This window comes from Typopeltis vanoorti, chromosome 9 (assembly GCF_054136105.1).
Source record: "Typopeltis vanoorti isolate ZY-2024b chromosome 9, IOZ_Tvanoo_1.0, whole genome shotgun sequence".
Classification (NCBI taxonomy): domain Eukaryota; kingdom Metazoa; phylum Arthropoda; class Arachnida; order Uropygi; family Thelyphonidae; genus Typopeltis; species Typopeltis vanoorti.
The window spans coordinates 118,613,979-118,636,300 of record NC_143557.1 but is presented as its reverse complement, the minus strand read 5'-3'; the positions used below and the strand labels follow the sequence as shown (position 1 = coordinate 118,636,300).

Sequence of the window (22,322 nt, the reverse complement as noted above, 5' to 3'; positions counted from 1 at the left end):
CTTGTTATTGAACGAAAAAAAAACCATTCTACATCCCATCCAATAGAGTACATACGTCCAACTTTAACATAAATGAAAGACTTACCATTGCAGGAGAATCGCCAAAAATGGTAGAAAAGGAACAGGAGGTCATCACACTTCATAAGAGAGAAAATAAAGAGAACTGGGTTATATGTAGCTACTAAAAGAGCAGGAACTTAATTATCATTTGTAAACGTCGTGTTTTGATATGCTTTTATATGCATAAATATCATAAGAAAGAAATTTGAATCCATGTGATCCACTGGACACTAATGGAACCGGCATAAGACTTTTCATATTTTCCGGACTGACAGACCAATTTCTCGTTCTAGAATATTTTTTGTTGTTGTTTATGGAATTCCTGAATAATTTAACTGCCCCAGATGCGTTTCGCAAAATGTCTAAGCGTCTATTAGATTCATTTTATTTGTGACTCCTAATGGAAGTTGTTCCTATACGTTGGATGAATGAATTTTACTGAAATTCTATATTTCAAATCTTTATAAAAATATGTCAAGCTATCTCAGTTTTCGTTTCTGTCAGATCATTGAACTTCGTATCGGTTTACGATACGAAGTATCGTAAACCGATACGAAGTTATGCACTCAGTAAGTCTGCTGTGGTTAGATGAAATTCAATGATATTTATTATTATTACGATGTATGTTAATGTGTACACACAACTGAATTTTAGTTCAACTGTCCAGTTGAAAAACAAAATGTCACAAAAGGGCTCAATTGAGAAATTTATTAAAATTTATAGTATAGTGGGTAAATTTGCACTCTGACTTGTGAGTTAGTTTGGTGGAAATTACTGCTCAAGCAATGAAGGTTTATCATATCAGTGGTCACACTATTTCAGATAATAATATAATGTTAGTGTTTAGGGCCACGAGATGGTAGGGTATGCAATGTATATCCCTTGACCCAATTGTCAAGATGCGTCGCATATACATTGCCGTTCACCTTTTAAACACTATAACCAAATCTGGAACTGTTTCTCCATATCAGAGAAACAGTTCCAGACTAAGTTTTACTGGTGGGTTGATGCATTTGGTCAGGGCATCCCACCTGCCAAGGCATCCGCCACTCTACTTCTTAAACTCTGTGGGCCATTAGCGATGGTTTTTACACCAGTGTAATCTGCTCTGTTGACTGCCATGATTAATGTTCATGTTTGCCTTCCGTAGAAGCTGCGAAATTAGAACTTTTGCAACTTCTACGGAAGCTGCAAAAGTTTTTTTTTCTACAATAACTTGAATCCCTGCAGATTCTCTGAACTATCGATTCCCGCGTCCAACTTGTGACTACGTGTGACAGCAATAATATCATATCCGTACGTTCTGTAAAGTATGAATGTCCCATATTTATTTCAACATGCCGTGTAGATTCTTACAGGAAAAACTAAGAACCAAAGTAAGAATGGTAAATGTATAGCCTGCGATTTTTCATATCTATACTCTTCCATTTAATAGTTTGTTCGCACTGAAAACATGATCTGTAGGTTATTCGCAATCTTATAAACTGTAAATATAAATAATATTTTATCATTTTAAGTAAGTATAGCAAAACGCAGTTAAAATAGACCTCACTTGAGAAATTAAGATATCATCCGATTTGCAGTCATGTTTAAGCTGCTATATCACTTCCACACATCTTAATCCTTCTTGGATACGTTTGTGAGATAGAGCCTGGATTATTTAAAATTATAACCTGTAGCGAATTCTGTAGCGGAGAAATGTGGATGACGATACACTTCCCGTATCTTCTACAGCGAAGTTCATGAAATGAATGTTATTAACATCTTCCATTAACCCCTTAAACAGAAGAGACAGAAGTATAATAGATTTAGAGGAAAAATCAATACATCGTCGATATTATTTGATACTAATAATGTACGCAACTTTTACTTATCTAAAGGAGCTTAGGTAAAAGTAACGTATATGCAGGAACTAAAGAATCCAATCGTTTTGGATTCAGTGCCCTGCCACGTCCAACTAACTTGGTTTCTTAGAAATCCGATTACTGATTATGATCTGACGGTTAATCCTATCTGCATTGTCTACAAATAATTGTTTGCCTGTTTTGTGGGACGAAAAGCCCTAATTTCCGGGAGGAACCCCCTCCACCTGAGCATTAGACTGGCTAACCCACCTTCACTAGAAAAGTTCTGATAAGAGTTCTTCGTGTCCTATGCGGGATTTGAACCCAGCTCTTTCCAACCAAAGGACGTTGTTGATAGCAACCGAACAGAGGCTCTGTAAACTAAAGTAATTATTCCTAATTTAAAATGCATCGCAATATATATTCTATATAGCCACACTTTATATGTGATATGATTACCTTTATCCGTTGACAATTAAATTTAAAAGTCGTGGCAATTACTCCACTCACTAGCACGTTGCGACGATCTTCTTTTGCAGAGTGCCACTACATAAATTTCAAAATTGAATTAACAATGAAGAAAAATGCGATTGCAACTGTATTAAAAGTCCACTACGTGAGATAAAAGCTCATAAGTCTTAATTCCAACTTCCTCATAGCGATTTCCATCGTAGCAGTTTCCGTGTGTTTTGCCAATAGAAAAGTAAATACTAATAATGAAGGATGCTTTTGGGCAATTAAAAGTAAGGACGGTACTGGTTGAGCTTCTGTTTGTTTGTTTGTTTGTTTTTAATTTTTTTAACTTCTGCAGGGAATCGTTTTTAGTCAATACAAGAAGTAGTTTTATTTGAAAGTAAGGATGTTGGTCTAAAGATTACTCGCTGCAGGCAATACACTGCTATGGAAAAAAAGAAAAGCGGTGTGTTTTGTTCAGTTTTCTAAAACTTTCCCAAACTCGTTATAAATAAAATGTTTTTCTTTTTGTCTTATGAGTTGCACAAAATCTAGCGTTCGCTTGTGATAGAATCCAATTCGTCTTTATGCCTATGATGATCATTCTAGAAGAATTCATTCCATTCTTTTCGGAGCGATGAAATTAGTGAATTATCTATTCATACAATATCCCTCGTTTAATCCCACATGCCATGTTGGACATATTACATTGATTTATTTTGAGGAAAATTACAAACAGAACTTCTTTACTCGTTCAACTTTCCAATTTCTCGTTCTAGAATATTTTTTGTTGTTGTTTATGGAATTCCTGAATAATTTAACTGCCCCAGATGCGTTTCGCAAAATGTCTAAGCGTCTATTAGATTCATTTTATTTGTGACTCCTAATGGAAGTTGTTCCTATACGTTGGATGAATGAATTTTACTGAAATTCTATATTTCAAATCTTTATAAAAATATGTCAAGCTATCTCAGTTTTCGTTTCTGTCAGATCATTGAACTTCGTATCGGTTTACGATACGAAGTATCGTAAACCGATACGAAGTTATGCACTCAGTAAGTCTGCTGTGGTTAGATGAAATTCAATGATATTTATTATTATTACGATGTATGTTAATGTGTACACACAACTGAATTTTAGTTCAACTGTCCAGTTGAAAAACAAAATGTCACAAAAGGGCTCAATTGAGAAATTTATTAAAATTTATAGTATAGTGGGTAAATTTGCACTCTGACTTGTGAGTTAGTTTGGTGGAAATTACTGCTCAAGCAATGAAGGTTTATCATATCAGTGGTCACACTATTTCAGATAATAATATAATGTTAGTGTTTAGGGCCACGAGATGGTAGGGTATGCAATGTATATCCCTTGACCCAATTGTCAAGATGCGTCGCATATACATTGCCGTTCACCTTTTAAACACTATAACCAAATCTGGAACTGTTTCTCCATATCAGAGAAACAGTTCCAGACTAAGTTTTACTGGTGGGTTGATGCATTTGGTCAGGGCATCCCACCTGCCAAGGCATCCGCCACTCTACTTCTTAAACTCTGTGGGCCATTAGCGATGGTTTTTACACCAGTGTAATCTGCTCTGTTGACTGCCATGATTAATGTTCATGTTTGCCTTCCGTAGAAGCTGCGAAATTAGAACTTTTGCAACTTCTACGGAAGCTGCAAAAGTTTTTTTTTCTACAATAACTTGAATCCCTGCAGATTCTCTGAACTATCGATTCCCGCGTCCAACTTGTGACTACGTGTGACAGCAATAATATCATATCCGTACGTTCTGTAAAGTATGAATGTCCCATATTTATTTCAACATACCGTGTAGATTCTTACAGGAAAAACTAAGAACCAAAGTAAGAATGGTAAATGTATAGCCTGCGATTTTTCATATCTATACTCTTCCATTTAATAGTTTGTTCGCACTGAAAACATGATCTGTAGGTTATTCGCAATCTTATAAACTGTAAATATAAATAATATTTTATCATTTTAAGTAAGTATAGCAAAACGCAGTTAAAATAGACCTCACTTGAGAAATTAAGATATCATCCGATTTGCAGTCATGTTTAAGCTGCTATATCACTTCCACACATCTTAATCCTTCTTGGATACGTTTGTGAGATAGAGCCTGGATTATTTAAAATTATAACCTGTAGCGAATTCTGTAGCGGAGAAATGTGGATGACGATACACTTCCCGTATCTTCTACAGCGAAGTTCATGAAATGAATGTTATTAACATCTTCCATTAACCCCTTAAACAGAAGAGACAGAAGTATAATAGATTTAGAGGAAAAATCAATACATCGTCGATATTATTTGATACTAATAATGTACGCAACTTTTACTTATCTAAAGGAGCTTAGGTAAAAGTAACGTATATGCAGGAACTAAAGAATCCAATCGTTTTGGATTCAGTGCCCTGCCACGTCCAACTAACTTGGTTTCTTAGAAATCCGATTACTGATTATGATCTGACGGTTAATCCTATCTGCATTGTCTACAAATAATTGTTTGCCTGTTTTGTGGGACGAAAAGCCCTAATTTCCGGGAGGAACCCCCTCCACCTGAGCATTAGACTGGCTAACCCACCTTCACTAGAAAAGTTCTGATAAGAGTTCTTCGTGTCCTATGCGGGATTTGAACCCAGCTCTTTCCAACCAAAGGACGTTGTTGATAGCAACCGAACAGAGGCTCTGTAAACTAAAGTAATTATTCCTAATTTAAAATGCATCGCAATATATATTCTATATAGCCACACTTTATATGTGATATGATTACCTTTATCCGTTGACAATTAAATTTAAAAGTCGTGGCAATTACTCCACTCACTAGCACGTTGCGACGATCTTCTTTTGCAGAGTGCCACTACATAAATTTCAAAATTGAATTAACAATGAAGAAAAATGCGATTGCAACTGTATTAAAAGTCCACTACGTGAGATAAAAGCTCATAAGTCTTAATTCCAACTTCCTCATAGCGATTTCCATCGTAGCAGTTTCCGTGTGTTTTGCCAATAGAAAAGTAAATACTAATAATGAAGGATGCTTTTGGGCAATTAAAAGTAAGGACGGTACTGGTTGAGCTTCTGTTTGTTTGTTTGTTTGTTTTTAATTTTTTTAACTTCTGCAGGGAATCGTTTTTAGTCAATACAAGAAGTAGTTTTATTTGAAAGTAAGGATGTTGGTCTAAAGATTACTCGCTGCAGGCAATACACTGCTATGGAAAAAAAGAAAAGCGGTGTGTTTTGTTCAGTTTTCTAAAACTTTCCCAAACTCGTTATAAATAAAATGTTTTTCTTTTTGTCTTATGAGTTGCACAAAATCTAGCGTTCGCTTGTGATAGAATCCAATTCGTCTTTATGCCTATGATGATCATTCTAGAAGAATTCATTCCATTCTTTTCGGAGCGATGAAATTAGTGAATTATCTATTCATACAATATCCCTCGTTTAATCCCACATGCCATGTTGGACATATTACATTGATTTATTTTGAGGAAAATTACAAACAGAACTTCTAAACATGTCAGCAATTTTCTTTTGAATCTCCTCCCATCGCGTCAATTCTTTCACCTAAAATCTCATTAAGTTTGAACTGCATAACTAACTTTTGAACATAACTCTGATTTTTGACATCTCTCTCTCTCTCTCTCTGTTTAGAGACATCTTGTTTGTTTTCCATATTAAGTCTTGTATTATCGCAACCAACGCAGTTAAAAACAAGCGTGAATCTGCAAGCCAAATGAAATGAATTCTCTTTATTTAATTAATGTTCATCCTTTCCTCTTCCAGGCCAACCTGTCTCTTCGAGTTGGCCTAGAATCGGATTGGCCAAATCTCTTCCAGGCGAACCCGTCATTTTGCCACCAGAATATTTTAATAAAATCATTGACTAGTTCTAAAATATCAATTTATATGGAGCCAAAATCTTTATAATAATCACAGAAAATTAATCCTAACGATAATTAATATCCTATGGTTTTCTCAATGATCTGATTTAATACTTCAGTATACTGTATATCTGTTAACTGAGTGTATCCTTTGGTCGATTTGCCTGTTTTGCTGAAAAATGAAAAATCCTGCTACCTCCCTTGAAAAGCCCTTTTCAGGATTCTTCGCGTCCTGGATCCTTTTTCAATGAAAGGACATTTGATGCATACTGAGGATTTTCGTAGGAAGACGATAAAAACGTAGTTACGCGTTGAAGGAAACAGGTACAAAACTTCCAGTTGATGTTTGTCCTTTCGTGGTTCTTTATATTTTTTTTTTATTTGCTGTCATCGTCTTGACTGGTTTACTGACATTTACAGAAACATGCTCTTATGAATATTGTATGATATTCAAAATACAAACTGCGTTGTCTGGGCAACCATTTTCGGCAGAGGGCAACATGAGTCTGAATCATCCTTGTCCTCAATAAAGGCTAATCATTCTTAAGGAAAATCATTTTAATTAGCTCAAATGGCTTAGGTCATGTTTTGTTGGATTTTTTTATTGTTCCTATAAGTACTTCGTAATGATGGAGGTTTAATGGATTTTTTACAACACTCAGAAAGGATTAAAAAGAATTTAATACTTCCTATATTTCGTCCTAGTCATTAGGACATCTACGGGGATTACAAAAATAACTAATGTAACATAACACAAATATCATACAATACTAAGCCCAACCACGTGGGTGACACTAAAGTCCTATCTAGGTGGAGCGCCCTCTAAGGGCGGTTGTAAGTGGCCTGGAATATAAAGTAGGATCTCTGGTGATGAGTGTTTCTCAAATTTTCGGAAGCTTAATGCAACCGTATTTATTAAGATTTGGTTGATTTCTAAGAGCTGCTGCTGCTTCTAAGAATAGTCTCTCTTTCTTGAATTTGCTGTGATGGAGCATGGTGGTTTTCTTCCATGATGCTCTGTGGGTGGTGTCCAAGACATGGTCAGCCAAGCCTGAATGACCATAGTTGTGTTTACAGATGTAAGACTTATGTTCCTCTAGGCGGATGGATGCTGATCTGCCTGTCTGTCCAAAGTACGCCAGCTTACAGGAACAGGGTACTTTGTAAACTCCAGGCAGAGAGAGAGAGAGAGAGGAGGGAGCTGATCTTTTGTAGAACGGATAAGGGTAGCAAGTTTGCGGTGGGGTTTATATGCTGTGTGTAGGTTGTACTTTTTTAGAATCTTGGCTATTTTTTCGGATGTGCCACGGATGTAGGGTATGGTGATGGCATTTTTAAATTCTCGTTGACGAGAAGGACCGGGAATGGGAGAGGAACTAATTGTTTTTTTTGATACTGTGATCGCTATAGCCATTGGAGAGGAAAGTGTTGTGTATGTAGTTAAGCTCCGTAGTGAGGGCGGTTCCACTGGAACAAAGATTGTGGGCTCTCTTGGTAAGAGTTTTAATAATGCCATATTGTTGAGAGAGGTGTAGTGGTGTGAGAGTTTGTGAATGTATCTGCCTGTGTGTGTGGGTTTTCTGTATACAGTGAAGGCAAGTGTATCATTAGGCAGGCGTGTGACTAAGGTGTCTAGGAAGGGTAAACAATTGTTCTTTTCCTTTTCCATAATAAACTGGATTCTTGGATGTAGGCTATTGAGATGACTGAGGAAGGAGTCTAATGTGTCTGGGCCATGAGGCCAAATAGAGAACACATCATCTACATATCTCAGCCAGATAGAAGGTTTGAGTGGGGCTGAGTCTATGGCTCGTTTTTCAAAATCTTCCATATAGAAATTAGGGGGGGGGAACCCATGGCAGTTCCCTCTATCTGCTTGTAGATTTTCTTCTTCCAAGAAAAATACCCAGAGTTAATGGCAAAGGAAAAGAGATCTAAGATGTCAGAAGGGAAAACTTTTTGTAAGAGAGATAAGTGTCGGTTAAGGGAATATTAGTAAACAAAGAGGAGATATCAAAGCTTACCAATCTGTTTGCTTTATTCAAGGTTAAATTTTCTATGAGGGCTTTAAAGTGGGTCGAGTTTTTTATATAGGACCTTCCAGTGAGGGGGATCAGAGAGTTGGCCAGCTGTTTAGACAGTCTGTAGCAAAGTGCATTGGTGGCATCTACTATAGGTCTGAGTGGGGAATTAGGTTTGTGGATTTTTGGTAAGCCGTAAATTTGGGGGGGGGGGGGGAGCGGAAAGGTTTAAGTTTTTTCGTGATGTTGGGGGGCCAGGAAGATACTTTTTTAAGTAAGATTTTTAATTTTTTAACTTCTGTTTTTGTGGGGTCGTGTTCTAGCGGGATGTAGGTAGCGCGATCGCGGAGGATAATATTCATTTTGAGATTGTATTCACTGGTATTAAGAACGACTGTGGCATTACCCTTATCCGCTCTGGTGATGACGATACTTTTTTCTTTCCGTAATTTCAGGAGAGCTGTGCGTTGGGCATACGATAAATTACTTTTTTGGAGGCGAAGAATGAGCAAGTTCGGAGCTTAACTACATACACAACACTTTCCTCTCCAATGGCTACAGCGATCACGGTATCAAAAAAAATAATTAGTTCCTCTCCTATTCCCGGTCCTTCTCGTCAACAAGAATTTAAAAATGCCATCACCATACCCTACATCCGTGGCACATCCGAAAAAAATAGCCAAGATTCTAAAAAAGTACAACCTACACACAGCATATAAACCCCACCGCAAACTTGCTATCCTTATCCGTTCTACAAAAGATCAGCTCCCTCCTCTCTCTCTGCCTGGAGTTTACAAAGTACCCTGTTCCTGTAAGCTGGCGTACTTTGGACAGACAGGCAGATCAGCATCCATCCGCCTAGAGGAACACAAGTCTTACATCTGTAAACACAACTATGGTCATTCAGGCTTGGCTGACCATGTCTTGGACACCACCCACAGAGTATCATGGAAGAAAACCACCATGCTCCATCACAGCAAATTCAAGAAAGAGAGACTATTCTTAGAAGCAGCAGCAGCTCTTAGAAATAAACCAAATCTTAATAAATACGGTTGCATTAAGCTTCCGAAAATTTGGGAAACACTCATCACCAGAGATCCTACTTTATATTGCAGGCCACCTACAACCGCCCTTAGAGGGCGCTCCACCTAGATAGGACTTTACTGTCACCCACGTGGTTGGGCTTAGTATTGTATGATATTTGTGTTATGTTATATTAGTTATTTTTGTAACTAATATAACATAAGATGTATATGTCCTAGTGATGTCCGTAGATGTCCTAGTGACTAGGACGAAATATAGGAAGTATTAAATTCTTTTTAATCCTTTTTGAGTGTTGTAAAAAATCCATTAAACCTCCAACATTATATCTTCACAGCACTTAAGCCTCTGTACACGAAATATAAGTACTTCGATTTATTTCCCAACTCGTGATCCCTTGGATATGTGCTCAATAGAATTTTTTTTAATTTTTATTGAGGATCATGAGTTGTTCCTTAATAGCATTCATTCATTTAGAAGAAGGAAACTTTCAGGGTTGTCTTAATAAGTTATTCCACAATCTAAGAAGCTAAACAATAACCACTCTTGATGGGCATGCTGGTGGGAAACGTGTTTCCGAACAGCGCCAATATCTATGATCACAGTTCGCTGAACTGTGAACGCCCTTCTGTATGGAATCAGTTCTCCTCCCTAGTGCAATGATTCCACTTCTCTTCAATCTCCATCGTACGATATCTAGCATGCAATTCTCTTAGTCAATAGACGTAAGGGAGTTGGGTAGGCTTAAGAGCGTCAAGAAGATTCGGTTTTCATACATACGAGCCCACAGTCAGAAGTTAATAATTTTCTCCTTAATTAAACACTTTTCTATTCGGAAGCCTTCCAAGGTTTTGCTTCTTTCTCTCAAACAGTATTAAGCAAACGATAAATAATCGGATTTTCCACTTTATGATTTCCATTTTAGTTCTCTGTATTGTTGCCTTTAGTATACCACCAATTACAGACCAAGGGAATGTATCTCATGTCCCATGATTATTTCCACTTCTGCTGATTACCCATAATTATTAATTAATATATTAATAATATATTAATATATTAATATTAATAACTATTAATTAATAATTAATAAAATAATAGAAGTAATTGCTATTGATGTTATTGTAACCGATTATCGCTTAATGTCGTTATTATTATTAAACTTAATGACGTTTATACTTTAGGACAAGAACGCAACTCTTTAGCGTTAAGTTGGAGCTTCCGTCTTGACTACACCTTCTTTTTTTCATTTTCCGTATTTTGAAGCTTTTTATGGGTAAGATTTTCAACTTTGATATCTGTAACTATATTCCACATATTCTTAATTGCCCTTGGCTGTCTATAGAAGTTTCTTTTGGCGCTCAGTTTTTGGCCATGCTACGTGTAATTTCAAAATAGGGATATCAGGTGCACTATGGAATAGTTGGTATTTCATTATTCCATATTGCCTCTCAAAAATGTATTTTTGAAATTTTTTTTTTTTTTCAGTTAGGACTTTTTCAATTATATTTTGCAAGCCTTGGAAATATATTAGGTGATAAAAGGATTCTGAACAACGAATTAGATAACTTCGATTCTATAAAGTTCCGTTAACTTGAACAATCTCAGCGCCACTCTGTTAAAAAAATAAAAAAAAAGGAACGGAAAGAAAGAGAAAGAAAGAAAAAATTGAGGAAAAATATTGAACCTGATAAGGAATAGTGTTAATGTATTATCAATACGGAGCCTGCGTAGCTCAGTGAACGAAGCCCTTTGGTCAGAAAGACTTGGGCTCGATTCCTGTCCTCATGGACAGGAATCGAACGTGAGGAACCTTTTATCTGGTCTATTTCGACTAAAGGTAAGTTAACCGGTCTCATACGGAGGTGGTGGGTTTTTCTCCCAGTAATTCGGGTTTTTCATCCCTCAAAAACAGGCAAACTGGTCCCATGAACACACACACACACACACACACACACACACACACGGCTACAGTCATAAATACTTATTTGCCCTCTCAAAGAGAGGAAGCCTTAGGATTATCAATACATAATATTCAATGTTGATAAACATTGGATATTATGTATTGATAACCGAACGTAGTTTTGTTAAAAATGTACTTTAATTTGCCTAAATATTTGTTGTTGTTGTTGTTGTTGTCTGTTTCTTTCTTTCTTTTCTTTTTTTTTCTTTTGGACATATTATAGAAATAATAAAATCTCTTTCTAATATTATTTTTCATTTATTTAGTTATATATTGAGAAAAATACAGACGTAAAGCTTGGTGTACTTGATCATCTATCTAATGAACTTTATTTTTTTTTTCTGCTGCAGAACTGTGAAGTGTTTTGCCTGGTGGAGCAAAAATGTCAATATGCTTTAGCCTAGCTTCAGTCTAAAAATATCTAGCTACAGGTTGTGTGGCTTCCTCGTAAGTCTCAGACAAAAACAGTTTCAAAGTATGTCTTAGAAACTTCCCCTTGTTTTTCATCTGACTCTCAGATAAACTTCATGGAAGTGTGTTTAACTTGAAAGAAATTTTAAGCCTTCCAGTCCAACTAATTTTCAATACTTGTTTCAGATGACTTAATTATCTTTTGCCTGACGATTTTCAGAAAAATTATTATTATTAGTAGTAGTAGTAGTTTTCTGCCAGGATATTTATTTTCATGACCGAATTTAAGGGATTGTATCGTGACAATTCGGTTGGTTAGCTGTAATTAGCCAGATGCAGCAAACTCCTGTTATCTGTCTTATATATACCCTGATGTAACATAAAATGCAATTAAATCTCCTCTCTATCTCCTATTAGGCAAATTCATCAGCTAACCAAATTACGACTAATCAATTGATTCGCATAACCATCATGATACAATCTCTTTGCACGCTAAATCTTCCTTGAATATCTTCGATTTTCTTCACATTCATCAAAATCGGGAGGGAAGAATATTATCCTGACTAAAGACTTGTGGAACGGTAGCATTACTTCCTGCTATAAATGCGGCTTACTCCATCAACTAAATACCCAAATCCTTATATCCACGTAATGCCATCTTGCCAATCGTATATACTCGCGGATTCATCGAATTCTAAAAATGTTTTCCATTCATTTCTTATCCTCGCTGTTGGTCTTAGTTTAATTATTCGATTAAAGCGAATTACGTTTACGACCAGGCTTTCGATTCCATCGTGGGTATACATGGCAGATTTTTTGATGGTCTTTCTTGTATTTGTCCATACATCAGAATTTCTGTTTTCTGATTTATATGTTAACACTGATTTGTTCTTTTCCAGAGGACTTCATTACTAATAATTTGAGGCCACAATATTCGAAGTATACTCCGAAGACACAAATGAATGAATGTTTATAGCTCTTTGTATTTCCTTGAAACCAATATATGTATTATATTAATATATGTATTGAATGTTTTTATTTTTGTATCTGTGTGAATATTTTTTTTTCATACGCCATAATCTGCTAAGTTTAGCATATGTATCTCGTGCCTTCTGAATCCTTTTAACTACCGAGATACTTAAAATTTGAAACATTCTTTTCATTTTCAATTGTAATTAATTCATTGTTATTAACATTGATTCTGGTTTCTTTAGTTTTGTTTGTTGTTTGTCATCAAACCAACTTTTAGTGATTCTTCTTATAATATGTTTAATTGATTTTCAACATTTAAATGTCAGGAAGCAATTAACCATACATCGTCTACAAATTTTAGATCACCCAGAGTCTTATTTTCCATGATATTCCTGCAGTATTACCAGTATAAATAATAAAGGAAATAGCAGACATTCTTGTGCGTACTCCAGATATAGTTTGGAAAGGTTGTAACCAATATCCATCATGCAGCATCGCATTGGAATTTATAGGAACCTTCTTGTATTTTGAAGTGCAATCCACTCATAATCTCTAGTAGCAGAGCGAAATCAAAGGCTTTTAGTAATCCGCAAACAGTAAATATAAAGGAGAACTAAATTTACCAGACTGTTCGATTATTATTCTTATCATATTAATATGGTCTATACAAGACCTATGGGCCTAAAACCACACTGCCATCTTCTCATGTTCGAAAATATTAAAGAGTCTTGCAAAAAAAAAATATAAATAATAAATAAATAAATAAAATAATAATAATAATAATAATAATAGAACATAATGGGTTTACTAATATCCCCCCCCCCAATTATTACAAGTTTTTTTATTTATATTTTTACTTTTATCCTTGTATTCCAGTCACTAGAGGAACCTTTCTTTTTCCAAATGTAATGGAACAGTGGATAGGGCTGAAATCAATTTTAATTTCGTCTACTTCTTTTTTTTTATTTTTTATTTCCATTTATATTCCATCACTACCGTTAGTCTGAAGTGTTGTCGCCACTTTTCCACTGAGACAATTCAGTTGTGTGATTAAAATATTGTCTCTACTTTGAGGTATTGTCTCTTTACAATATTTGCTGCAGTTTGTTGTGCCATCGATGCCAGTTCTTCAAACCATTTGCATTCATCTTTTATAGCACTTCTTAACTTTTTTCATTTAAAATATTATATTTATTATTAACTTCATTTTCTACTCGGAGGGGATTTCATTGACATGTTTTCATCTTTAATTGTTTCCGTTCAACTAGTTTCCATTAATAATCATTCTTTCTTCTGTCTCTCATCATATGTTATAACATGTTCCGCTGTATCGTTATTTTCTTCCAATTAGCCTCTATTATCATTCCTCATATTTCTCTTGTCGATTAGCAGTACTATATTTTGCTTAATTTTAAACTTCTTATTTACGTGTTATTTTAAGTTGGAAGATTGTGCTACCTCTTAGCAAATAATTGTTACCTATTTGCCCCTCTCATTCACGCAGTTTATTGAAATATCCTAAACGAAATAAAGACATTAATTATATTAATATCGCAGAAATATTATACTAATTTTGTTCACTTTTATTTTCCCATATTCAGGCTGATGATATGTGCATTGGTGTGTGTGTGTGTGTGTGTGTGTGTGTGTGTGTGTGTGTGTGTGTGTGTGTGTGTGTGTGTGTGTGTGTGTGTGTGTGTGTGTGTGTGTGTGTGTGTGTGTGTGTGTGTGTGTGTGTGTGTGTGTGTGTGTGTGTGTGTGTGTGTGTGTGTTAATGCTGCCAGTTGAAACAATGACCTTTGCTCGTGTCTTTATCATGTTCTTCTGTGATAATAAAGGAACTAAGTTTTGAGATCACTTGTTCCGTGTGTTTTTGACCTTGTCAGAATGGTACAGCAAAACTATACCATTCTATACCATAAAGTAAAATAAAATCTGCGAATTGTTTCGATAATCTTATTATTACAAAGCTGTAGAATATAAATAGGTTAAAACAATGTCAGATCAGTGATTGTTACATCCCTCTAGGTATCTACTTATCCAAGACTTAGTCATTATTTCAGGTTAAGTCCAAGACTTCAGTGTTATATGTCTGTTTACTAGAATCAATACATGGACTGTTTTTCTCATGATAAAATACTCCCAACGTGCTGTTCTGTTTAATTACTTACGTCAGACGAACTAATTGAAAAGAATGTGTTTTCCACCATTATAATGGACGGTCGTATGCAGTTCGGTAAACTCATATATTTTCACTACAAACCTCCAAAGGGATTTTACGCTATAGATAAAAATTTTGTTCATTTTCGGAAGACGTTTGACAGCCAAGCACACACAGTTTTTATTCTGAAGTTTCTGTTTTAGTGTACGATTCGTTTGCTGTTCATATATCTCCGCTCCAACTCACATACGGAATCTGTTTTTAGTGGCACAAACTAGTAGAATAGAACCGCTACTGTCCACAATCCGCGAATCATTCATCAACCATAAAGTACCTGAATAACTGATAAAATGAATAAAAAGAAAGAAAAAGTACTACACTACATTAAAGGAACACGATTTCCTCTAAGACTTTCTATGTCATGTTGTATAGGGATATATATAGATAGCATTTATGTGAAATTCTAAATTCAAATCTTGGTACTTTTAATTTTTTTTTTTTTTTTTTTTCGTGTCCTGTTGACCAAGCCGCAAACTTTCTTCAATGACGTCAGCTTATACATTCATGAATCAAAACATTATGATGACCTAACCTGTGTCTGGCCAACTAGACTTCCCGTTTGACCGGAAGCAGGCGGTATCCTGGTATGGATATTGTTCTCATGTTCATTACTAAATCCTCTCAACCACACTGAACGCGCCTTGGGGATTGTTTCGAAGCAGGTATTGCCCTATAATGTAGAATGATGGATTCGGACTCTTCAAAATCCATGTTTATACAATGCTCGCATTGTATAAGCATGGTTCGAAGAACATATCCAAGCATTCCGTGTGATCTGTTGACTACTTAATTCTCCTGATTTGAATTCCATTGAACATTTGTGGAATAATGTGGAACGCAGCATTCACCGATCGACTCCAGTGATTCGCTGTCACTGACCTCCTGGACGTTATTTTGTTTATTTGCTCCAGAGTACCTCAGGACACTTTCCGGAGTCTAGGCCAAGACGGATGCAAGGGTTATCTCGGCCAAAGGAGATCCATAAACGCTACTACGTAGGTGATCATGCTTACACGATGCTCTGAAAGATTAAAAATCTATATAGAAAACCTACTCATACCAATAGATATCTGCATTATCTTTCTCATCATTTTCCACCACAAAAACTTGGAACTATATCTACCTTAGGACACAGAGCACGCTCTCTCTTGAATGAACCAGATGAACTACAAAAAGAAATAAATCACCTCTCTCTTATCTTTAAACTAAATGGATACGCTGAAAAAACGATTAAGAATTTCTTCTGGATCCTCCTAGGCAGTGCACAACAGAAACTATTAATTTTAAAGGTAGCATCTCCATCCCATACATTAGCACAGTCTCTAAAAAATTAGCTAAAGTCCTTAAAAAATACAATATCAGGACGTTCTTCACCACACTTCCTAAAATCCGTTCTCTAATCAGCCATCCAAAGCCCACTCATCACAACGTAAAATATCCAGGTGTATATAAATTATGGTGCGATTGCAATATCCCTTATTTTGGACAAACTAACAAATCTATTGAACAACGTATAGAAGAGCATAAGAGAGACATCTCTTATAAAAGATCACATGCAACTGCGTTATCCAGTCATGTTCTTTTTTTTTTTTTTTTTTTCAAATAATCCTAATGATGATCAACAAAGCCACTCCGTTTGCTGGGATAGATCAGAAAATATTTTTCGCTGTGATGATGAGTTTGAGAGAAAAATTGTAGAATCAAGGGAAATCCTGCTGAACCCTGTCCACTTAAACAATAATTGGAGTTATAACATCCCAGATAGCCATGCTGCAGTTATTCAATATTGGCGTTCACGTGAGCCTGCACGCACACTTGCAATAAACAATGGCACGCCTGTTAGAACAACTTGAAAAAGTACAACGTTTTTTATGTATCAATTATGTGTGGCAATTTTTACCTGTAATTTCCAGTTTTTTAGATACTTCAATGTTTATTACTATTCTTTTCCTTTATGAATACCTGAGGAAGGCTGTTATAAGCCGAAACCTAGTTGTATTATTCTCATTAAAATCTTTATAAGTTATCTCGGTTTTTAAGTCATTAAATCTATGTTTTAATATATATATATATATACTATAAAATGATAAGCTGAAATTGGAAACGGATGTGACGTCAGCTTGAAACGGATGTAGGCTGTAACTTTTTTTTGTGTAACTTTTTTATGTAACGTTTTTTGTAACGTTTTTTTGTAACATTTTTGTCAAGTTATTTGAAACGTTTTGAAACTCAGGGGCTACCCTGAGTGACGACTCTTCAAAATTCGAGTCATCGGAATTCAAGGAGAACCAGCCTACCAGTCCGGAACACGGGGGGGGGGGGGTGCCGTAGGCGCCAGGGGGGAGGAGCCCCCTTTTGAAGACTCGACACTCAGGGCTACCCTGAGTGTCGAATCTTCAAAATTCGAGTAATCAGAATTCAAGGAGAACCGGCCTATCCGTCCGGAACCCGGGGGGGGGGGGTCGTAGGTCAGGGGGAGGAGTCCCTAGTATATATATATATGGACTAATAAGAAAATCTCCGAAACCACTGCCCTGGTCAGATAGCCGCTTGTATCGGTGTTGTTATTACGTGTAATGATACAATATTTGTGAAGTGTTTCCATAATCTCAGTGTTGGTACCTTAATGAATCCAAAATGTTCTGAAGACTTATGGTAGTGCAACACACTACTTAAGTGATAATCTGTAATCAACTGGCCGCCAGTGATAGGCCAGTTGATTATACAGGTGGGGGGGAGAGTTCAAAATTTCCACGTACAATCTTTGAGGAGAGGTAGAGAACATCAAAATCAACCATATTTACATAGGAAAGCATGACCGAAAATGCCACCCGAAAGTGATAGGTGGCACTGTTCCCAGCGCTCCAGTTGAGCAATTGGGCTTCCTCATTCAAGCTTTCGACGTCGTACGAAGAACATGCGTCGTTTTACGAACGCTGAGATGGCAGACGTGTACGTAGTTTACGGGTTAGTTGACGGTAATGGACGAGCCAACAGACGTGTACCGCATCACCAAATGTTTGCGTATTTGCATCAGAATTTGTGTGACTATGGATCATTCAGAGATCACAGGCATAATAGTGGGCGGCCACGATCGACGCGAAATCCCGCCATGGAAGAGGAGGTGTTGCATGCGATGGACAATAATCCAGAGACAAGCACACGTGCCGTTGCCTCTGCTATAGGAGTATCTCGAACCAGCGTATTGCTCGTTTTGCCCTCTGAGCCCTTACATCCATTTCATCTGCAACAGGTCCAGCTACTGATGGCCGAAGATTATCCTCGACGTGTGGAATTCGCGCAGTGGTTTCTGCAGAAAAGTGCCGTAGACCCGGATTTTCCAACTTGTGTTTCATTCACGGATAAAGCTTCATTTACCCCAGCAGGGGTCTTCATTCACCACAGTGCTCATGTGTGGGCCCATGAGAACCCACACGCTGTGCGATCACATGCTGCACAACAACGCTTCGCCATTAATGTATGGGCAGGTATCGTCGCTGACTGTTTAGTCGGCCCATACCTGTTACCACCCCGAATGGACTCCCAGAAGTATCGGACCTTTCTGGAAGAAGTTCTGCCGGATTTACTGAACAATGTTCCAATGATTGTGCGTCGGCAGATGTGGTTCCAACACGACGGTGCTCCAGCCCATTTTGGCATTTCTGTGCGTCAGTATTTGGACAGATCCTTTGGGGGCTCGATGGATTGGACGTGGTGGACCCGTCGCATGGCCCCATACTCACCTTATTTATCGAGCATTGATTTCTTTCTGTGGGGAACCCTTAGAACCATGGTGTACGAAACGCCTGTTGCCTCTGACATTGACCTCGTGGCAAGAATCGCCATCGCCGCTGCTAATATCCGGGAAACTCGAGGTATTTTCGAAAATGTACAGCAATCAATGCGTCGTCGGTGTCAGGCATGCATCATTGCTAATGGTAGTAACTTTGAGCACCTGATGTGAAACATTATTATGTATCCAACTACTATTGAACTGTTCAGTTACGCCTAATAAAGTTTTTTACACTACTTACTATCCTATCCCAATGGCTTTAACAGGCCTTTAAGGCCCACAACCTTCCAAGCATGCTTGGATTTCGTAACCGAAATACGAGGATAGAATGGTCACTCCTATGCCTCAAGGTATTCTTGGCTGTATCCCTGTGTGTTCAAGGGGCCGGTTTGCCTGCTTGCGGGATGAAAAACACCAGATAAACTGGCGGAAAAAACCCTACTGCCCGCGCCCAAGACCGGCTAACTTGGCTATGGCTGAGGAAGATCCTTCAGCTCCTCACGTCTCCGACGGGAATCGAACCTAGGACACTCCTTCCCCAGGCATATGGTTGCGAAGCGCAAAGCCACTAGGCTAACCGCGCGGACACACTACTTACTGCCTTGTGTTATTTCTGTATCTTTGTGTCACCTGTGAGTACCTTCCGGTGGCGTTTCCGGTCATGCTTTCCTATGTGAATATGGTTAATTTTGATGTTCTCTACCTCCTCTCAAAGTTTGTACGTGGAATTTTGAACCACCCTGTAGATTCTCAGATTACAGATGGCGCTTCAGGAGGTACCAAGTTATCAGTCTGCACTTCCTAAACCAGTATATCTAACAGAAGGGAGATAACCTAATCTTGAATGCCAAGTGTATAAAAAGTTTTAGAATTTTGAGATAAATACATAGATCAAACAAACAAAATTATCATGCTAATATATACGAGGGAGTCGTGAAAGTTCGGATAAACACCTAGAACAAAAATGATATTAAAGCAACTGATATAACTAAGAAATAATACACGAGGATATAAAGTTACATTCATAATTCTGCTACTAGTATGTTCTTTCTTGTTTTAATTTCAGTTGCTTTAATATCATTTTTGTTCTAAGTGTTTATCAGAACTTTCAAGAACCCTCCTCCCCCTCATATTCCGAATATAATGTTACAAAAATATACAAAACTATAAACCTTTCACACTTGGCAGTGACTTATTTATTTATTTTTTAAATATATTTTTATCCCTATAGACATTTGCTGTCCACTTTACAATGAACAAACTGTGCTTTCGAATTCCACTGTGGTAGGAATCTCTTTAAGTCTTCTGGTGGGAGACGATGTCACCTGCTCATTGAAGGCCTGAAGTATGCTACAGATTTCCAACCTGTTTCCAACCATGGATAAAAATTACGTTTTTTAAAGGATTATATAATAATATCTCTGTATGATCTAAAATCTGTATGTCTTCCTCAAAATACAAAACAAGTACAACAAAATATTGAACACAATCAATAAATAAATACTGTTTCCAAATCAGATAACTCTGACAGCCTGAAAAGTATCCTCTATATCCATTCCAACTGCATAAAACTGGTAATATCGGAAGGGGTAGCGACCAGTACGATGTAATGACCTTTTTTGATTAAAATGTCATAAACTATTGTAGCACATCCCGGTTTGGACCTGAATGAACATTTTTCAACAAACATTCATGCACGACCACACATTACTCTTGACTTTTGGACTCGTCCTTTCTATTCAGTACAATGAAAGCCAGTGTGTATAATACAGTATGACTAATTTCTGAGAGTCCACGTCCCAGTTCTCTAACCTTTATACTTGCCACTCTGCTGCTTCTTTTATTCTCTGCTCTAAGTTCACCCACTTTAACTGAGCAAGTCCCTGAAGCACTGATAATAATAATTATTATTATTACTCAGACCAAAGCTCAGAAACATGCCTAGGATAACGAGCTTTGGTCTGAGTAATGTTCTCAGACCAGTTAATACTCAGTATTTTAAAATTGTCCTTGCTAGCCATTACATGAGGAAAACTGTAGATGAAATAGATTTGACAAAACATATCTATCACAAATCGATTTCTTTTCAAATAAGCCTGGAATTCATGTAAAATTATAGAGAATTTTAGTGGAATTCCTACATTTTAAAGTAAAATTTTTAGAAGAGATAAGTAGTATAGGGATGTCGCCAGTCTGAAATGACTTGTGAATGTGTCATTTTCTGTGACGACCCTGCTCACAAAAATGGTACACATACCATACTAAGATTCAGGTAAATTCGACGTCTCTGATAACCATACTCTTGAGCATTTTTCGTAATTTTTAAATCAATTCAAGCTTCCAAAAGCAGGAATGACCGTCTCTCAACTGGGCGATGAAAATCAGCTACCACATAAAGAATTATATAAGCATCCATGTCACCATAGGTTTTAAGTCACAGTCTATTATTTGCAAAGTAAAGACACTGCCCACTTGATCACTCAATTGGAATGCAAAATATTGCGCTCTTAGCATGAGAGAAATCATTTCGAGTTTTGTTATGCGTGATGAACAGCTAGGAACCAAAAACAGGAAAAAAGCTAGAGAGCAAAAAGAATTAAAAGTTCAGAAACTGGGTGAATAAATCAATCGCTAGTTTTCTTTTCTTTTGAAGATTTTATCAAGATCATCAGGAGCTCAGTCAGTTTTGACGTTATCCTTTGGCTAAAAATATCTGAGTTCGTATAACTTCTAGGATGCGAAGGACCTTTATTAGGACTTTGTAAATGAAAGTGATTTAGCTGGTCTCTTGAGGGGGTAGAAAGCTTTTCCTACCAGAAACTAGAATTTTTCATCCCGCAAACCGACCAGAAGAACAAGCAACTGGTACGTACAAAAAAGTAACTGTCCTATCAGAGCATTAATTGGAGCCTCCGTAGCTCAGTCTGTTTCGACGATTCCCTTCAGTTGGAAAGCCCTGGGTTCCCGTCTAGAACGCAAAGACCCTTTATCAGGGTTCTTCAAGTGAAGGTAAGTCGGTATGTGGGGTGGCAGGGGTTTTCCTCCCGGAAACAGGTAAATTATCAGCACGCAATTTAATGTGTTTAGCCCAATGCCTATAGTATCAGAATATACTATAGGCATAGGGCTAACCACCTTATCCTGGAATCATAGTTACGAAATCCGAGAATACTAGGGACAGTTATGGGTGCTAAGGACCCAGTAAGAACTGTAGTAGAAGAAGATCAGAGCATAAAATTAAACATTAATTAACTGTCAAAGAAGCCGAGTTACTTGGCAGTGACAGGCCATTCAATCTAAAAGACAAGGAAAAATGGAATTTTTTATAACAGTCCTATTCCCGACAAGTATGCAATGTACACTGCTTGGAACGAAATCAATGGACACCATAGTGTGAGGAACAAACAGCCATGGCGCCCACCTTAATAAGATGTAAGACCTCCTTTTGCTGCGATGACTGCAGCAATCATGAAACATGCTGTCCACAAGCGTACATTAGCGATGAATGGGAATTTTGGACCATTCTTCCTGTAGGCATGCAATGAGGTCGTGGACTGTTGCGGGGTGGACGTTCCTTGACATCACCCGACGCTCCAGTTCATCCCACAGATGTTCAATACGATTGAGATGAGGGCTCTGTGGAGAC

At 37.2% G+C, this 22,322-nt stretch overlaps 2 long non-coding RNA genes across 3 annotated transcripts in view; one reads left to right on the top strand and one right to left on the bottom strand.

The window, feature by feature from the left end:
• Window positions 1-22,322, bottom strand: part of LOC150103467 (uncharacterized) — a 212,735-nt gene that overhangs the window by 142,385 nt on the left and 48,028 nt on the right. The window lies entirely within an intron of this gene.
• Window positions 1-22,322, top strand: part of LOC150103468 (uncharacterized) — a 112,854-nt gene that overhangs the window by 52,732 nt on the left and 37,800 nt on the right. The window contains exon 3 of one of the 2 annotated variants that reach the window (XR_016548836.1): window positions 19,908-20,300. The exons of the other annotated variant lie outside the window; for it this stretch is intronic. This is a non-coding gene — a long non-coding RNA (uncharacterized LOC150103468). Of the gene's footprint in view, window positions 1-19,907; window positions 20,301-22,322 lie in introns of those variants that run through there. 2 annotated transcript variants of the gene reach the window in all.